At 43.2% G+C, this 16,477-nt stretch overlaps 1 protein-coding gene across 1 annotated transcript in view; it reads right to left on the bottom strand.

The window, feature by feature from the left end:
- The window catches only part of CEP78 (centrosomal protein 78), a 103,203-nt gene that overhangs the window by 14,857 nt on the left and 71,869 nt on the right, over positions 1 to 16,477 (bottom strand). The window lies entirely within an intron of this gene.

Below are 16,477 nucleotides of genomic sequence, written 5' to 3'. Positions count from 1 at the left end.
ATTTTTTAAATAAAATAATGTAATAAACAATCATATGTGGTACCGCCACGTGCATAAATATCCAAACTATTAAAATATATGGTTAGTTAAACTGCACAGTTGATGGCGTACATGTAAAAAAAAAAAAAGAACTGAATTTTGGGCCACTTCATATACCATAAAAAATTTTTTAAAATAAAAAACGATCAAAAAGTCCTATCAAAATAAAGATGGTACCGATAAAAACTAAAGATCACGGCGCTAAAAATGAGCCCCCATATAGAGGTCATACTAATTTTGGTGCATGTAGTTAAGTAGTAAAAGTAATAAAATAAAATCCTTTTAACCGTATGGACCTACAGAATAAAGATAAGGTGTCGTTTTTACCGAAAAAGAATACTGCATAGAATGGAAGCCCCCAAAATTTACAAAATGGAAAATGACATTTACTTATTTTTTTCAATTTCAACCCACATATTTTTATTTTTTGGGTTTCGCCATGGATTTTTTCATGAAATGATTTATGTCATTACAAAGTACAATTGGTGACACAAAAAACAAGCCCTTATATATGGGTCTGTAGGTGCAACATTGAAAGCTTTATGATTTTTAGAAGGAGGAAAAAACTAAAGTGCAAAAATGAAAATTGGCCCGGTCCTTAAGGCCAAAATGGGCTTGGTCCTTTACCCTTAAGGACTCAGCCCATTTTGGCCTTAAGGACTCTACAAATTTAATTTTTACATTTTTGTTTTTTCCTCCTCGTCTTCTAAAAATCATAACTCTTTTATACTTTCATCCACAGACTAGTATGAGGGCTTGTTTTTTGCACGACCAGTTGTCCTTTGTAATGCCAACACTCGCTTTACCATAAAATGTATGGCCCAACCAAAAAAATACTGTGTGGAGAAATTGAAAAGAAAACCGCAATTTTGCAAATTTTGGAAGGTTTTGTTTTCACGCTGTACAATTTACGTTAAAAATGAAATGTTTTTTTTTTATTCTGTGGGTCAATACAATTAAAATGATACCCATGATTACATGCTTTTTTATTATTGTATCGCTTTAAAAAAAAAATCGTAAACTTTTCAAGCAAATGAGTATGTTTTAAATCCCTCTATTTTGCTGACCTATAACTTTTTCATTTTTTCGTATAAGTGGCGCTATGAGGGCTAATTTTTTGTGCCATAACCTGTACTTTTTATTGATACATATATAAAACTTTTTTTTTTTACTGTAAATTTATATTACATTTTGACATAGGAAACCATACAAATAAGAAACGTCATGGGAATAATTATCCCCAAAAGGTCAGAATAACAGACGGCAAAAATAATAATAAGAGAGCAGACCAGACAAGCCAGTCCAATTCTGAACACAGGTCAAACACCAATGGTGAAAAACAATAACAGAAATCAAGGACAACACACAATAGACCACAATGACGGGAAACACAAAAGGAAAAGAACACAGAGAAGAGAGAGAAGAGGAGGTAACAGTAAGGAAAGGTGGTAAGAGAAGAGGTCCGATCAGGGGAGTACAAGTCAGGGAGGTTGTCTGTCAGTGAATCTGTCCCATGGATCCCATACCGAAAAGAACTGCTGTGTAGTATTATTAAGGGAGGCAGTCAGAGACTCCAGGGAACGAATCTCCCGCACCCTGACAATCAGCTCATCCTCTGATGGGGGTTGGGTCCTCTTCCAATGTTTGGCAATAAGGGTATTGGCCGCCAAGACCATATGTAAAAACAGCTTAAACGTTTTTTTGGACAGGCCTCTAGTCGATAGGTGAAATAGGTAAATTAAAGGGTCTAATGGAACCAAAACACCCAGCACCTCCCGGAGCAATTTCTGGACCACCCCCCAATACGGACGTATGAGCGGACAGGACCAAAATATGTGGAGGACATCACCCAAACCCACCCCACATCTCCAACACTGGGGGGGGATATCAGGATTCAGCTTATCGAGCAGGACAGGGGTGTGGTACCATCCCATTAGCATCTTGTATTGGGTTTCTTTGTACACAGTGCAGATAGAGGCCTGAGAGGCCCATTCCCATATGACCTTCCACTGTGGAAGAGTAATAGCAGAAGAAGTGCTTCTTCCCATTGGGTCATATATCGATGGGAAGGAGGGGCACCATCTGGAGGGGAGATAAGTAGGGCATAAATGCTCGAGAGTAGTCCCTTTGTCTGAGGCCCACCCCTACACAGCCTCTCAAAGCTCGACGGGAGCGACACAGTCAGCGTTCCCCATCTCGAGGACAAGTAGTGCCGAAGCTGAGTATAGTGGGCAAATTCAGAGGTCGGGAGCTCCCATCGCTCAACCCTCCATTCAGACGAAAGGAGAGTGCGCGTGGTGAGGTCTACAACATCAGCCCAGCAAGAGAGTCCCGGGAACCCCAGACCCTAACCATAGGAGAAGAAACCCCCGGGGAGAAGTCTGGGTGAAAGAGAAAGGACTGCATGGGGGAAAAGGTGGAATGAAGACCAAACCGTCGAAAACAATAAGTCCACACATACTTGGAGAATGACATAGCGGCCAATAGAGGGCTAGCCAAGGAGATATGGGGCATGGACCACAGTAAGGAGTTAGGGTTAATGGTCGCCAACCATAGTTTTACCAGCTCCATCCACTTACTATAAGCCTAATAGGAGGACCAGGCCGCTAGGTGGCGCAAGTGGGCCACCCAATAGTATTTCGCCATATTCGGTACTCCCAGCCCTCCCAAAGAGCGATTCGCCATCATCACCGACATGGGGAGCCGATGTCTCTTTCCATCCCAAAGGAACCGAAAAACAGCCGACTGAAACAAGCGTAGTGCAGCCAAGGGGACCCGCACCGGCAATGTTTAAAAAAAATAGAGTACCTTAGGGAAGAGCATATATAAAACTTTTAATACATTTTTTTCTTATAAAATGTTACAAAAAAAAAAAAAAGCTGCGATTTTGGACTTTTTTTATTTTTACGTTCACCGTACGGGATCAATAACATTATATTTTCATAGGTCGGATATTTACGCATGCGGCATTACCAAAGTTTATAATTTTTTTTTTTTTACACTTTTTTGGGGGGCATAGGGCATTGCACTGATCAGTTTTATCGGTCATCTTTTGCTCTGGTCTGCTCGATCTCAGACCAGAGCAGATAACCTCTGGAGACAGCCGGAGGCAGGTGAGGGGACCTCCGGCCGCAATTACAGCTGATCGGATCCCCCTGGCAGATTCTGTGATCTGTATTGATCACCGCATCTGAGGGGGTTAATGGCACACATCAGAGCGATCGCTGATGTGTGCCATTACCGGCAGGTCCCTGGCTGCTGATAGCAGCCGGGACCTGCAGTGCATGACCCAAGCACCGATCAGATACTTGCGGTCATGTACAGGATGTAAATGTACGTCCTGGTGCGTTAAGTACCACCGCACCAGGACATACATTTATGTCCTGCATCGTTAAGGGGTACTCCGGTGAAAGGAAATTCTTGTCTTTTTGGTTTTATTTTCTGCCTGTCCACAGTGCTCTTTGCTGACAACTCTGTCCATTTTAGGTACTGTTCAGAACAGCATATGTTTGCTACAGGGATTTTCTCCTACTCTGGACAGTTCCTAATATGGACAGAGGTGTCAGCAGAGAGCACTGTGGAAAGTCATAAAAAAAATCCAAAAAGAAAAGAATTTCCTCTGTAGTATTCAGCCGCTAATAAGTACTGAAAGAATTAAGATTTTTTAATAGAAGTAATTTACAAATCTGTTTAACTTTCGGCCACCAGTTGATTAAAAACTAAAAAAAAAAAGTTTTCCACTGAAGTACCCCTTTAAGGGGATAAGAAAGGAGGTAAGTTGGTAAGTTGTTTGTTATGGATTCATGTCATCCAGAAAGAGCAGTGTTTTTGTATGTATACATATAATTGCATAGAAAAATAGAAGAAAAGCAAAACTGCCACTTGATTCATGTGCACGTATAATAGGAACCTGCAAATTTACTGCTAAAGGCATGCCTCAAACCTGTGCCAATTTGAAACTAATTCAAATAAAAAAAGGTAATGTTTTAATATTTTCCAACACTGATCGATATAAACAAAACAAGTATATACAATTATATTTGGAATTTGAAATATCTAACTATGGAGATCTTGTTTACATGCAACTTTTCTATGCTAGGAATATTTGCCAATGTTCTGAGAAGATCATATCTTGCATTAGTAACAGTGTCCACTAGAGACATCAAACATTCATTTAAACAGATTACATGAAAGACCTGGTATGCACCCTAAGCAGGCCACCAGAACTGTTATCCAGCAGAGTTAATGAATACCATAATTAGGTGGAGTGCAAAACAATATAGTCACATTCTGCCTGATACATCTCTGCAGCCAAGCATTTACCTGGCACTGCTCTCCAGCAAACATCATGGAAAGTCAATTTGTATTCCTCAACATTTTCCTTGTCCTGCTTTTGATTTTAAAGTGAAATATTATCTCTTGAGGATGATTAGTATGCCACCAGGACTGTTTATGATAAAACACCAGTAAATGCTGTTATTTAATTTCTCACATGCATGGATAAAAATAAAAAAATAAAAATTATATTATATTTTATATATATATATATATATATATATATATATATATATTTAGTAAGTACTGAAAGAATGAATATTGGAAGACTGGAGAATAGTTTGTGTACTTGCTGTTCCCTATGGGCTTGTGCATTATTTTCTACCCATGTTCAATTTGTTGGGATAAAGTCACTCTGATGCATCACTTATTACTCTGTTTGCGGCAACATTTTTCAAGAGACCTTTTTATCAGAGCCAATATTAACGTCCTCAACAATCTGTACTACAAGTAGCATTTTTGTGTAATTTGACAAGCTAGCCTTTTCACTGGTTGTTCTTCCTTTGACCACTTTTGATACATGCTAACCATTAGATACGAAGAATACTAAAACAAGAGCTGCTATTTTGGAAATTGTTTTACCCAGTGTTCTAGACAAATTGACATTTGCCAATGTCACAAAGATCCTTACGTTTGTTGATTTTTCTTGCTTCCAACACATCAATTTTAGGTCACAATACATTATATATATATATTTTTAATATATCCATGCAACCACAGTCATGACAAAAAAGTACACCCTCTTAGAATTAGGCCCCTTTCAGACTATAAAATTAATCAGTTAAAAGATCCGTTATAAACGTCCGTTAGAAAAGCTTTAAAATCGGATGTTAAACGTCCGTTACAAAATCCCATTCAAGTTATGAGATTTTTTTTATTATCCGTTATGACCCATTATAGTCGGTTATGAATAACGGCCTTTAGTTGACACGGAACAAAAAACGGCACATGCACTAATTTTTCTTCCATCACAAGAAACGGGTAAATTAACGGCCGTTATTTTTAACACTGACTTCTATGGCAAACGGATGAGCCTTTATGTCATCCGTTTGCACCTGGTTTATAATATCCGTTATTACTTCTGAGCATGCTCAGAAGAGGTGACATCAGCAGACTCCTGCAGTGTTGAGGGACTACTACTACTCCCATCATGGAACAGACTTTTTTCCATAATGGGAGTAGTAATTTCCTGGCTGCGGGAGTCTGCCTGTGGCTGGGGTGGCTACATTAGTGTTTGTACTACAACCCCCATCATGGAACAGACTCTGTTCCATGATGGGGGTTGTAGTACAGGGGCTGAGGGATTGATCGCACTGGGTCTCACTTCTGAGACCCGATGCGATTAGACGTTATTAAACAGGGGAGAGGGCAGCAAGCTCCGCAACCCTGCAATGTACGATGTATTTACTTTCATTTTTAAATTCCCCGCCGGGAGCCCTGAATGGCCGATACTGAGGAGCCATTCAGGGCTCCTGGCGGGGTTTTCAAATTGAAGCGCTGCAGTGGGGATCCTTGGGAAGGGGGGGGGGTATATGTCTGGCTCCCGCAGCGCTTCTATATATCTTGCCCCTGCAGCGCATTTATACATGTTCCCCCCCACAGCGCATATATATGTTCCCCCCGCAGTGCTATCATAAGGCCTCGGCAGCACTATGAATGAAAAGTATTCTAACAGTAGTGCATCTGGCCGGCGCGATGTGCTGCTGAAAGAATACTTTTCATTCATAGTGCTGCCAAGGCATATGATTATAGAAGCGCTGTGGGGGCCAGACATATCAATATATGTTTGACCCCTGCAGCGCATCTATATACAGATGCCGCTGCAGCGCTATGAATGACAAGTATTCTTTCAGCAGCACATCGCGTCGGCCAGATGCACTGCTGTTAGAATACTTTTCATTCATAGCGCTGCCAGGGGCTTATGATAGCGCTGCGGGGGGGGGGGGGAACATATATAAATGCGCTGCGAGGGGCGAGATATATAGAAGCGCTGTGGGAGCCAGATATATTCCCCCTCCCAGTGATTCTATATATCTTTCCCCACCGCATTTTAAAAATGAAAGTAAATACATCGTACATCGCAGGGGAGTGGAGCATGCTGCCCGCTCCCCTGTTTAATAACTTCTAATCACATCGGGTCTCAGAAGTGAGACCCAGTGCGATCAATCCATCAGCCCCTGTACTACAACCCTCATCATGGAACAGAGCCTGTTTCATGATGGGGGTTGTAGTACAAACACTAATGTAGCCTCCCCAGCCACAGGCAGACTCCCGCAGCCGGGAAATTACTACTCCCATTATGGAAACAAGTCTGTTCCATGATGGGAGTAGTAGTAGTCCCTCAGCACTGCAGGAGTCTGCTGATGTCACCTCTTCTGAGCATGCTCAGAAGTAATAACGGATATTATAAACCAGGTGCAAACTGATGACATAAAGGGAGTAGTAGTAGTAGTAATGGCTGTGGGAGTCTGTAGGGAGTCTGTTATTTCATCCGTTATTATACATCCCTTTTTACACAGAAAAAGGACTCTGCCATGATGGGAGTTGTAGTCCAGGGGCTTAGGAGCAGATCGCAATCCACATTTATTAAGTTAACAAGCCGGCGGCACATGCGGCTCCACTTTGCTCCCCGCATGCTCCTGTATATGCGGTCACAATTCATAATCCCCGCCGCTGGGGGACGGGAGCTCTGATTGGTGAAAAGCTATTCACCTATCAGAGCTCCTGTCTCCCAGCGGTGGGGATTATGAAGCATGACAGCTGTATACAGTATTTCCCACCTGGAGCCGGTGGGGAGTGCAGTGTAGCAGCATTACAAGCAGAATCTTATGAAATAACCTGATGCTCTCTTTCCAAAATTATTAGTAATCCGGTAATACATATAGAAATAGAGATCTAGTATTTCAATATTAATATATAGGACTGTAAAGAGTTATCCCCACTCCCAGTGAACTCGTACCCGAGTCTGTCAGATGACCTAGATGCACAGGTGGACAGGTAGTATAATGACGTACGCAGTATGGGAGGATCTGTGGGTTTGTTTTAAAAGTAAGACCGCAAATCCATTAGCTATACGGCCGCCATCAGAGCTGTAACGGCAGCCCAAATAAGTCTCAAATCAAAAGCTGTACTACTTCCATTCCTGATGAAATCGACAGCAGGAAACGCGTTGAATCAGAATCTTTCCAATATCACGGCATAATCTTACAGGACCGAGCAACCGAACGCACTTTTTCATTCAAGCTACCGGAGGTGATCAGTATCACGCCTAGGACTGCTATATCAATTACGTACGCCTGACGCCCAAGCAAGTTCGGGATCACAGGTTTTTTCTCCTTCACACTGCTGCACTTTATACCTGTATGAAGAGTAGACATGTGCAATTCGGTTCGGCACGAATGTCTAATTTACCGAATTTTACCGTTTTCGGGCATTCGGACCGATCCGAATGCACGAAAACATATTTTGAACATTCCCGAATAGCCACGATAATACGAATAGCAAAGTAACGAATGCATCCGTTATTTCCCGAACATATGCTGTAAATAACGAATGCATTCGTTATCCGTAAACAAACGTAAAGAATTCATTCTGATAACAAAGATACCGTATTTTTCGCCATATAAGACGCTCCGGCATATAAAACGCACCCAATTTTAAAGGAGGAAAATCTAGAAAAAAAAGATTCTGAACCAAATACTGTAGTAAAATATTTTATATCAGTATAGTTCCCCCACAATAGTTGGCAGTATAGTTCCCCCACAATAGTTGGCAGTATAGTTCCCCCACAATGGTAGGCAGCTCCTCCCCCCCTCCCCCCACAATAGTTGGCAGTATAGTTCCCCCACAACAGTAGGCAGCTCCTTCCCCCTCCCCCCCACAATGATTGGCAGTATAGTTCCCCCACAATGGTAGGCAGCTCCTCCCCCCTCCCCCCCCACAATGGTTGGCAGTATAGTTCCCCCACAATAGTTGGCTGTATAGTTCCCCCACAATGGTTGGCAGTATAGTTCCCCCACAATGGTTGGCAGTATAGTTCCCCCACAATGGTTGGCAGTATAGTTCCCCCACAATGGTTGGCAGTATAGTTCCCCCACAATGGTTGGCAGTATAGTTCCCCCACAATGGTTGGCAGTATAGTTCCCCCACAATGGTTGGCAGTATAGTTCCCCCACAATGGTTGGCAGTATAGTTCCCCCACAATGGCTGGCAGTATAGTTCCCCCACAATGGCTGGCAGTATAGTTCCCCCGCAATAGTAGGCAGCTCCCCCCCACAGACATACAGCTTCCAGCCATATACAGTGTATGGCTGGAGGCTGTATCTCTGTGTGCTGCCCCCACAGTGATCCGGTCACTGCTCCTCTGGCCCAGTGTCACATCTACTGCTATGGCCTATGGACCATAGCAGTAGGTGCCGGGACCGGAGGAGCGGTGACCGGAACGCTGAAGATTACACACCGCCGGTCACTCACCAGGCCCCGGTCGGCATGCGTCTTCCTCCGGTCCTCCGGCGCCTCTATGGTTGTACGCACGGGACGTCACTGAGGTCCCGTGCGTACAACCATAGAGAGGCAGAGGATCGCAGGAAGACCGCAGGAGGACCGGAGGAGGACGCGCATCGGCCGGGGAATGGTGAGTGACCCGCGGACAGCCTTATGTCCCGAAAAGATTTTTCGGGACATAGGGATGTCCGGCATAGGAAAACCTATGATTTTATCTGCCCGGGCCGGCTCCTGTGTGCGGCTGCAGGCGGGGGCCGGCCAGAGCAGGTAAAAACTAATACTGTATATTAAAAACCAGGGGGCCTCCAGCTGTTGTTAAACTACAACTACCAGCATGCCCAGACAGCCTTTGCCGGTCCGGGCATGCTGGTAGTTGTAGTTTCAGAACAGCTGGAGGCCCCCTGGTTTTTAGTATACAGTTATTAGTAATTCACTTGCCCGGCACCCGGAACTGTATGTTCCAGGCATAGGGCAATAAACATAGCCGGTGTGAGGTGAAAAATTCACCGGCGGTCATGAGGCTGCTGCGGGTGGGGAGCGGGTAGTCAGCGCTGTACCGCACCGCCGCAGCCTCTGTACTTACAGCTGACTTCCCGCTCTCGCCCGCAGCAGCCTCGGGCGTATATTCGCCGTATAAGACGCACCAACTTTTCCCCCCACGTTTTGGGGAAGAAAAAGTGCGTCTTATACGGCGAAAAATACGGTAATAAAAAAGGATACAGATACAGATTTTTCGGATACATTCGGTATTCGGGTACATTCGGTAAATCTTTTTATTCTTTTTTTGGACGTTAGCGATCCTTAAAAATTATGGAGATACCTTTTTTATTAAAATTTCGTAGGGTACCATAAAAAAATCATAATAAAAAAGATACAGTAGTGATGGAAAAAATTGTATCTAACGAAATGTATCTTTTTTATTATGAAATGTTTATTCATTTTTAAACAGGGATCAATTTATGTGAGCGGGTAAAGCACTAAAAATGTAGCCGACAATAGTAAAAATGTAGTGTGTGCGTGTTTTTCACTTTTTTAAAAAACATTTTTTAGGTAGTACTACTACTCCCAGCATGGAACACACTCTTCCATGATGGGAGTAGTAGTTACCTGTACTAATTGACAGATCACAGGGGTCCCTTGCGATCCTCTTGTATAATGTATAGATGCGGCGGCCGCTCTTCTATGGTCTCCTGCACTACATATTCATATTTCCCGCAGAGCTGTGATTGGCAAGATGGTTCCAGCCAATCACAGCTCTCTGTGAGAAATAGGAATATGTGTATATATACGGCAGTGCAGGGGACCATAGGAGAGCGGCGGCCGCCGCATCTATACATTATACAGGAGCATCACAGCGGGTGTCAGGAGTGATACCCCCAGTGATCTTTCCTTTACTACAAGTACTACTACTCCCAACATGGAGTACACTTTGCTCCATGCTGGGAGCTGTAGTACCTGCATTAATAGACAGATCGCAGCGGGTGTCAGAAGTTACACTCGCTGCGATATGTCTATTAATGCAGGTGCTACAGCTCCCAGCATGGAGCAGAGTGTGCTCCATGTTGGGAGTATTAGTACCTGCAGTAAGGGACAGATCCCAGTGGATGTCACTCCTCCTGATATCCGCTGCGATCCTCCTGATGTGAATGTCGGGATCAGCTGTTCTCAGGGCTACAGAGCTGGGAGAACAGCTGACGCTGAGCCGTAGGTATACATCGTATATCTACTGCCCAGCAAGAACTTACAGTGAGCCTGCAATGTGTATACAGTATATACATTGCTGGCTCACTTAACCCCTTGCTGAGCTGTGCGCTATGCGCAAGCACAGCAAGGGAAGAGTTAACTTACACTGCTGGACAGTGTAGGTTAACCCTTTGGGCGGTATACACTATATACAGCTATCTATAGATAGCTGTATACAGTGTATACAGAAGACGAAGTCCAGCTTACTTCCCTCGAGTGCCGGGCAGGTCCGTGTAGCTCCGCCCCCTAGTGATGACGTCATTTGGGGCAGAGCTACAGAAGGGAACAAGGCTAGTTAATCTGAAGCCCTGTTCACATTGTCCGTTTTGTATAATGTGAACAGACCCTTCTGGCAGTGTCTACCCAGACAGGGAGACTCCAGCTGTTGCTAAACTACAACTCCCAGCATACCCAGACAGCCAAAGGCTGTCTGGCCATGCTGGGAGTTGTAGTTTTGCACCAATTTGTGGCTCCCTGTTTGGGTAGACATTGCATCATGGGTGCTCTCCCCAGTGGACAGCGCCAAAAATGTCATAACCAATTTTTTGTGGTTTTTTTTCTTCTCGTTTCAGATCAGTGTATGCAGAGGATTACGGCGGATTATTTTTTTTTCCTTTAATAAAATGGTTAACGAGGGCTGTGGGGGAGTGTTTTTTTAAATAAAATAATTTTTCCAATGTGTTGTGTTTTTTTTTTTTTATTGAATTTTCAGGGTTAGTAGTGGAAGCTGTCTTATTGACGGAATCCATTACTAGGCCAGGGCTTAGTGCTAGCCCCAAAAACAGCTAGCGCTAACCCCCAATTATTACCCCGGTAACCACCGCCACAGGGGTGCCGGGAAGAGCCGGTACCAACAGGCCCGGAGCGTCAAAAATGGCGCTCCTGGGCCTAGGCGGTAACAGGCTGGCGTTATTTAGGCTGAGGAGGGCCAGTAACAATGGACCTCGCCCACCCTGGTAACATCAGGCTGTTGCTGCTTGGTTGGTATCTGGCTAATACTGAAAATAGGGGAACCCTATGTGTTTTTTTTTGTTTTTTTTTAATAAATAAAAAAAAAACGTGTGTGGTTCACCCATTTTTCAGTATCAGCCAGATATCAACCAAGCAGCAACAGCCTGACGTTACCAGGGTGAGCGAAGACCATTGTTACTGGCCCTCCCTAGCCTTAATAATGCCAGCCTGTTATAGACTAGGCCCAGGAGCGCCATTTTTACCTGTTGGTACCGGCTCTTCCCGGCACCCGTGGCGGTGGGTACCGAGGTAATCATTAGAGGTTATCGCTAGCTGATTTTGGGGCTAACGCTAAGCCCCGGCTTAGTAATTTATTCCGTCTATAAGATAGCTTCCACTACTAAGCCTGAAAATTCTATTATAAAAAGACACAAAACATTGAAAAAAAAAAATTCTTTAAAAAAACACTCCCGGTACAGCCAGTGTTAACCCTTTTGTTGACATTTAAAAAAACGCTGTTCATCGTCGCAATCCACCGAATCTGACGTAGTCCTCCCCACAAAGACTTAACCCAGAACTGCTCAGCAGCAGCGTGGGTTAACTCTTTCCTTGCTGGGCTCCTGTTTAGTATATATGGGTACACTATGCACCCCTGTATACTATACAGCCGGCGGAGGCAAGTAGTGATGCTCTGCACCCTGTATTTGCTATACATCACTCCTCACCTCCTTACCCTCTGTGGACCAGGCGCTCTGCATCCGATACATGGAGTGATACCCTGAAGGCAGTAAAAAAATTTGCAGTGGTCTCTAAGTTATAGACCTCCAGATGTTGCAAAACTAATATCCTCAAATGTGCATGGTGCTCTCTCACTTCGGAGCCCTGTCGCATTTCAAGGCAACAGTATAGGGCCACATATGGGGTATTTCCGTACTCAGGAAAAATTGCTCAACAAATTTTGGGGGGCTTTTTCTCCTTTTACCCCTTATGAAAAGGTAAAGTTGGGGTCAACACCAGCCTGTTAGTGTAAAAAAAAAAAAAAAATGTTTACAATTACATGATGGTGTTGGCCCATACTTTTCATTTTCACAAGAAGGAAAAGGAAAAAAAAGACCCCCAAAATTTGTAATGCAATCTCTCCTGAGTATGGAAATACCCCATATGTGGACGTAAAATGCTCTACGGACGCACAACAAGGCTCAGGAGTGAGAGCGCACTATGTACATTTGAGGCCTAAATTGGTGATTTGCACAGGGGCGGCTGATTTTACAGCAGGTCTGACATAAACGCAAAAAAATAAATACCCACATGTGACCCCATTTTGGAGACTACACCCCTCACGGAATGTAACAAGGGGTATAGTGAGCTTTAACACCCCACAGGTGTTTGACAAATTTTTGTTAAAGTTGGACGTGAAAATGCTGGTGTTATCCCAATTTATTCATTTTCACAAGGGGTAATAGGAAAAAAGCCCCCCAAAATTTGCAACCCCATCTCTTCTGAGTATATAAATACCCCATGTGTGGACGTAAAGTGCTCTGCGGGCGAACTACAATGCTCAGAAGAGAGGGAGCACCATTAGGCTTTTGGAGAGATAATGTGTCTGGAATTGAAGGCCATGTACATTTACAAAGACCCCATGGTGCCAGAACAGTGGAAGCCCCCACATGTGACCCCATTTTGGAAACTACACCCCTCACATAATTTAATAAGGGGTACAGTGAGCATTTACACCCCACAGGTGTCTGACAGATTTTTTGAACAGTGGTCCGTGAAAATGAAAAATGTAATTTTTCATTTGCACAGCCCACTGTTCCAAATATCTGTCAAACGCCAGTGGGGTGTAAATGCTCACTGCAACCTTATAACATTCTGTTAAGGGTGTAGTTTACAAAATGGGGTCACGTGTGGGGAGTTTCTGCTGTTCTGGCATCATGGGAAGTTTGTAAATGTACATGGCACCCGACTTCAATTCCAGCAAAATTCTATCTCCAAAAGTCCAATGGCACTCCTTCTGTTCTGAGACCTGTACTGCGCCAGAAGAGCACATAACATCCACATATGGGGTATTTTCTTAACAGGAAGAAATTGAGCTTCAAATTGTGGGGTCCATTTTCTCCTATTACACCATGTGAAAATGAAAAATTTGGAGTAACACCATCATTTTAGTGTTAAAAATCTAATTTTCCATTTTCACGTCCAACTTCAACGCAAAGTTGTCAAACATCTGTGAGGTGTTAAGGTTCACTATATGCCTTGTTACGTTCCTTGAGGGGTGTAGTTTCCAAAATAGTATGCCATGTGGGGGGATTTTTGCTGTTCTGGCACCCTGGGGACTTTCTAAATGCAACATGCCCCTCAAAAACCATTTCAGCAAAATTCTATTTCAAAGAGCCAATTTTTGCTCCTTCTCTGTAGTGCGCCAGCAGAGCACTCAACGTCCACATATGGGCCATTTTCTTAATCAGGAGAAATTGGGCTTCAAATTTTGGGGTCCATTTTCTCCTATTATCCCTTGTGAAAAAGAAAAATTTGGGGTAACATTATTTTAGTGTTAAAAATCAAATTTTCCATTTTCACGTCCAACTTCAACGCAAAGTTGTCAAACACATGTGGGGTGTTAAGGCTCACTATACCCCTTGTTACGTTCCTTGAGGGGTGTAGTTCCAAAATAGTATGCCATGTGTTTTTTTTTTTTTTTTTTGCTGTTCTGGCACCATGGGGGCTTCCTAAATGCAACATGGCCCCCAAAAACCATGACAGCAAAATAATTTTTTAAAAATCCTACAGTTGCTCTTTCCCTCTTGAGCCATGTTGTGAGCCCACAGAGCACTTTATGTCAACATATGAGGTATTTACGTACTCGAGAGGAATTGGGCTACACATTTGGGGGCTTTTTCTCCTTTTACCACTTTTAAAAATAAAAAAAATAAAAACGCAGGTTTTGATTTTTCTCCTCCACTTTGCTGCAATTCTTGTGAAACACCAAGGGTTAACATGCTTTTTGAATGTTATTTTGAAAACTTTGAGGGGTGTAGTTTCTATAATGGGGTCATTTATGGGGTAATTCTCACAGAAAGGCCCCTCAAATCCAGTTCAAACTTAACTGGTCTCTGAAAATTTCAGAATCTGAAATTTTCATGAAAATTTTGAAAATTGCTGCTATACTTTGAAGCCTCTAATGTCTACAAAAAGTTAAAAAAAAAAAAAAGTTATGGTGCCAACATAAAGTAGACAAAATGTATTTGTGAATCAATTTAAATTTTATTTGGAATATCCATTTTCCTTACAAGCAGAGTTTCAAAGTTAGAAAAATGCTAAATTTTCATGAAATTTTGTGATTTTTCACCAAGAAAGGATGCAAGTGACGACAAAAATGACTATGTTAAAGTAAAATATGTCACAAAAAAACAATCTCGGAATCAGAATAATCGGTAAAAGCATCCCAGAGTTATTAATGCATAAAGTGACAGTGGTCAGAATTGCAAAAAAGGGCTCAGTCCTTAAGGTGAAAAATGGCTCAGTCCTCAAGGGGTTAATACTCATGCAGTCCAGTAAAGCCTGAGCATCTGCTGAAACCAAATGGCCTCTGGCAGGCAGTAAGAACTTTGAACAGTTGACGCGGCTGCTACTACCGCTTCCTGTAGTGGTGCTGGTACTGTCACCAACATTCTTACTGCCAGAGGACATGGACGGGAAGAGGTCCGAATTCCCCTGCCAACGTTTCCTTTACTAAACATAGTTTTGGAGGATAGTTTGGATTTCTAGGTTCATTTTCTTACAAGCAGGTAGGTATAACACAAGTTTGATTTACCCCTCCCAAAAGAATGTAAACGCACAGCCACTTGAGAAGGTTTAAGCTTATGGGATCCAGACCCTCTTTAGTGTGCTGCTATGTCCCAAACAGACAGATGTAAATGGTGTTTGCTTAAACCAATATAATAATTACCAATAACATTATCAAGGATGATCCCTGTGAAATGCACCCCCTTGTAAGGCACTAGAATATCGCAAAAAGTAATGCGCAATGCTGTGTTAAGGGCGCTTTGCGTATGTATAACTATCAGACAGGTCTGCTGCAGCACAGCCTTGCTCAGTTCACTGCTTGCTGTGTTTTGGCTTTTGTATTAGCCTTTAAAAAGACTTGCTGGGCTTTGTGGTACACAATGGGGGAGATTTATCAAAAACTGTGCAGAGGAAGAGTGGTGCAGTTGCCCATGGCAACCAATCAGATTGCTTCTTTAATTATTAAAGTGACCTGTGAAAAAAGTAAGAAGCAAGCTGATTGGTTGCTATGGGCAACTGCACAACTCTTCCTTTACACAGGTTTTGATAAATCTCCCCCAATGAGTCTTGTGTACGAGTGGACAGGAGGTCCCTCTGTGAACAGCCAACACACATACACACAGGCTGGGGATGAGCACTTCTTTGCTGTGGATCCTTGTATCAGGAATGGACTTTGGCTCCTAGATTAGACTTGTGGCTCCTGTTCTCTCTCAGACACACACAAAGACACACACACGGGGGGGGGGGGGGGGGGGGGGGATTTATTGAAACCTGTAGAGAAGGTAAGTTGACCAGTTGCCCATAGCAACCAGATTGCTTATTTCATTTTTCAGAGGCCATGTTAAGAATAAAAGAAGCGATCTGATTGGTTGCTATGGGCAGCTGGCCAACTTTTCCTCCCCACGAGTTTTAATAAATCTCCCAGCTGTCTGTTTTTCTTTGTTCCCTATTCTGTCCTATTTCTACCCCTCTCTCTCTGCCTTTCTGTCCCCCTTTCTTCCATCTGTCTAAGTGCAGGGCGCAGCAGCTTATGTGAGCCCTTTTGGCTGTGCAAAGCTGCCCTCCCTACTCCTTCCTGTTTCCTATTGGCCTTTGGCCCGACTCCCACTTAAAACCAGCA

Source organism: Hyla sarda, chromosome 1 (assembly GCF_029499605.1).
Source record: "Hyla sarda isolate aHylSar1 chromosome 1, aHylSar1.hap1, whole genome shotgun sequence".
NCBI classification, from domain to species: domain Eukaryota; kingdom Metazoa; phylum Chordata; class Amphibia; order Anura; family Hylidae; genus Hyla; species Hyla sarda.
This window is presented reverse-complemented; position numbering and strand designations above follow the sequence as displayed.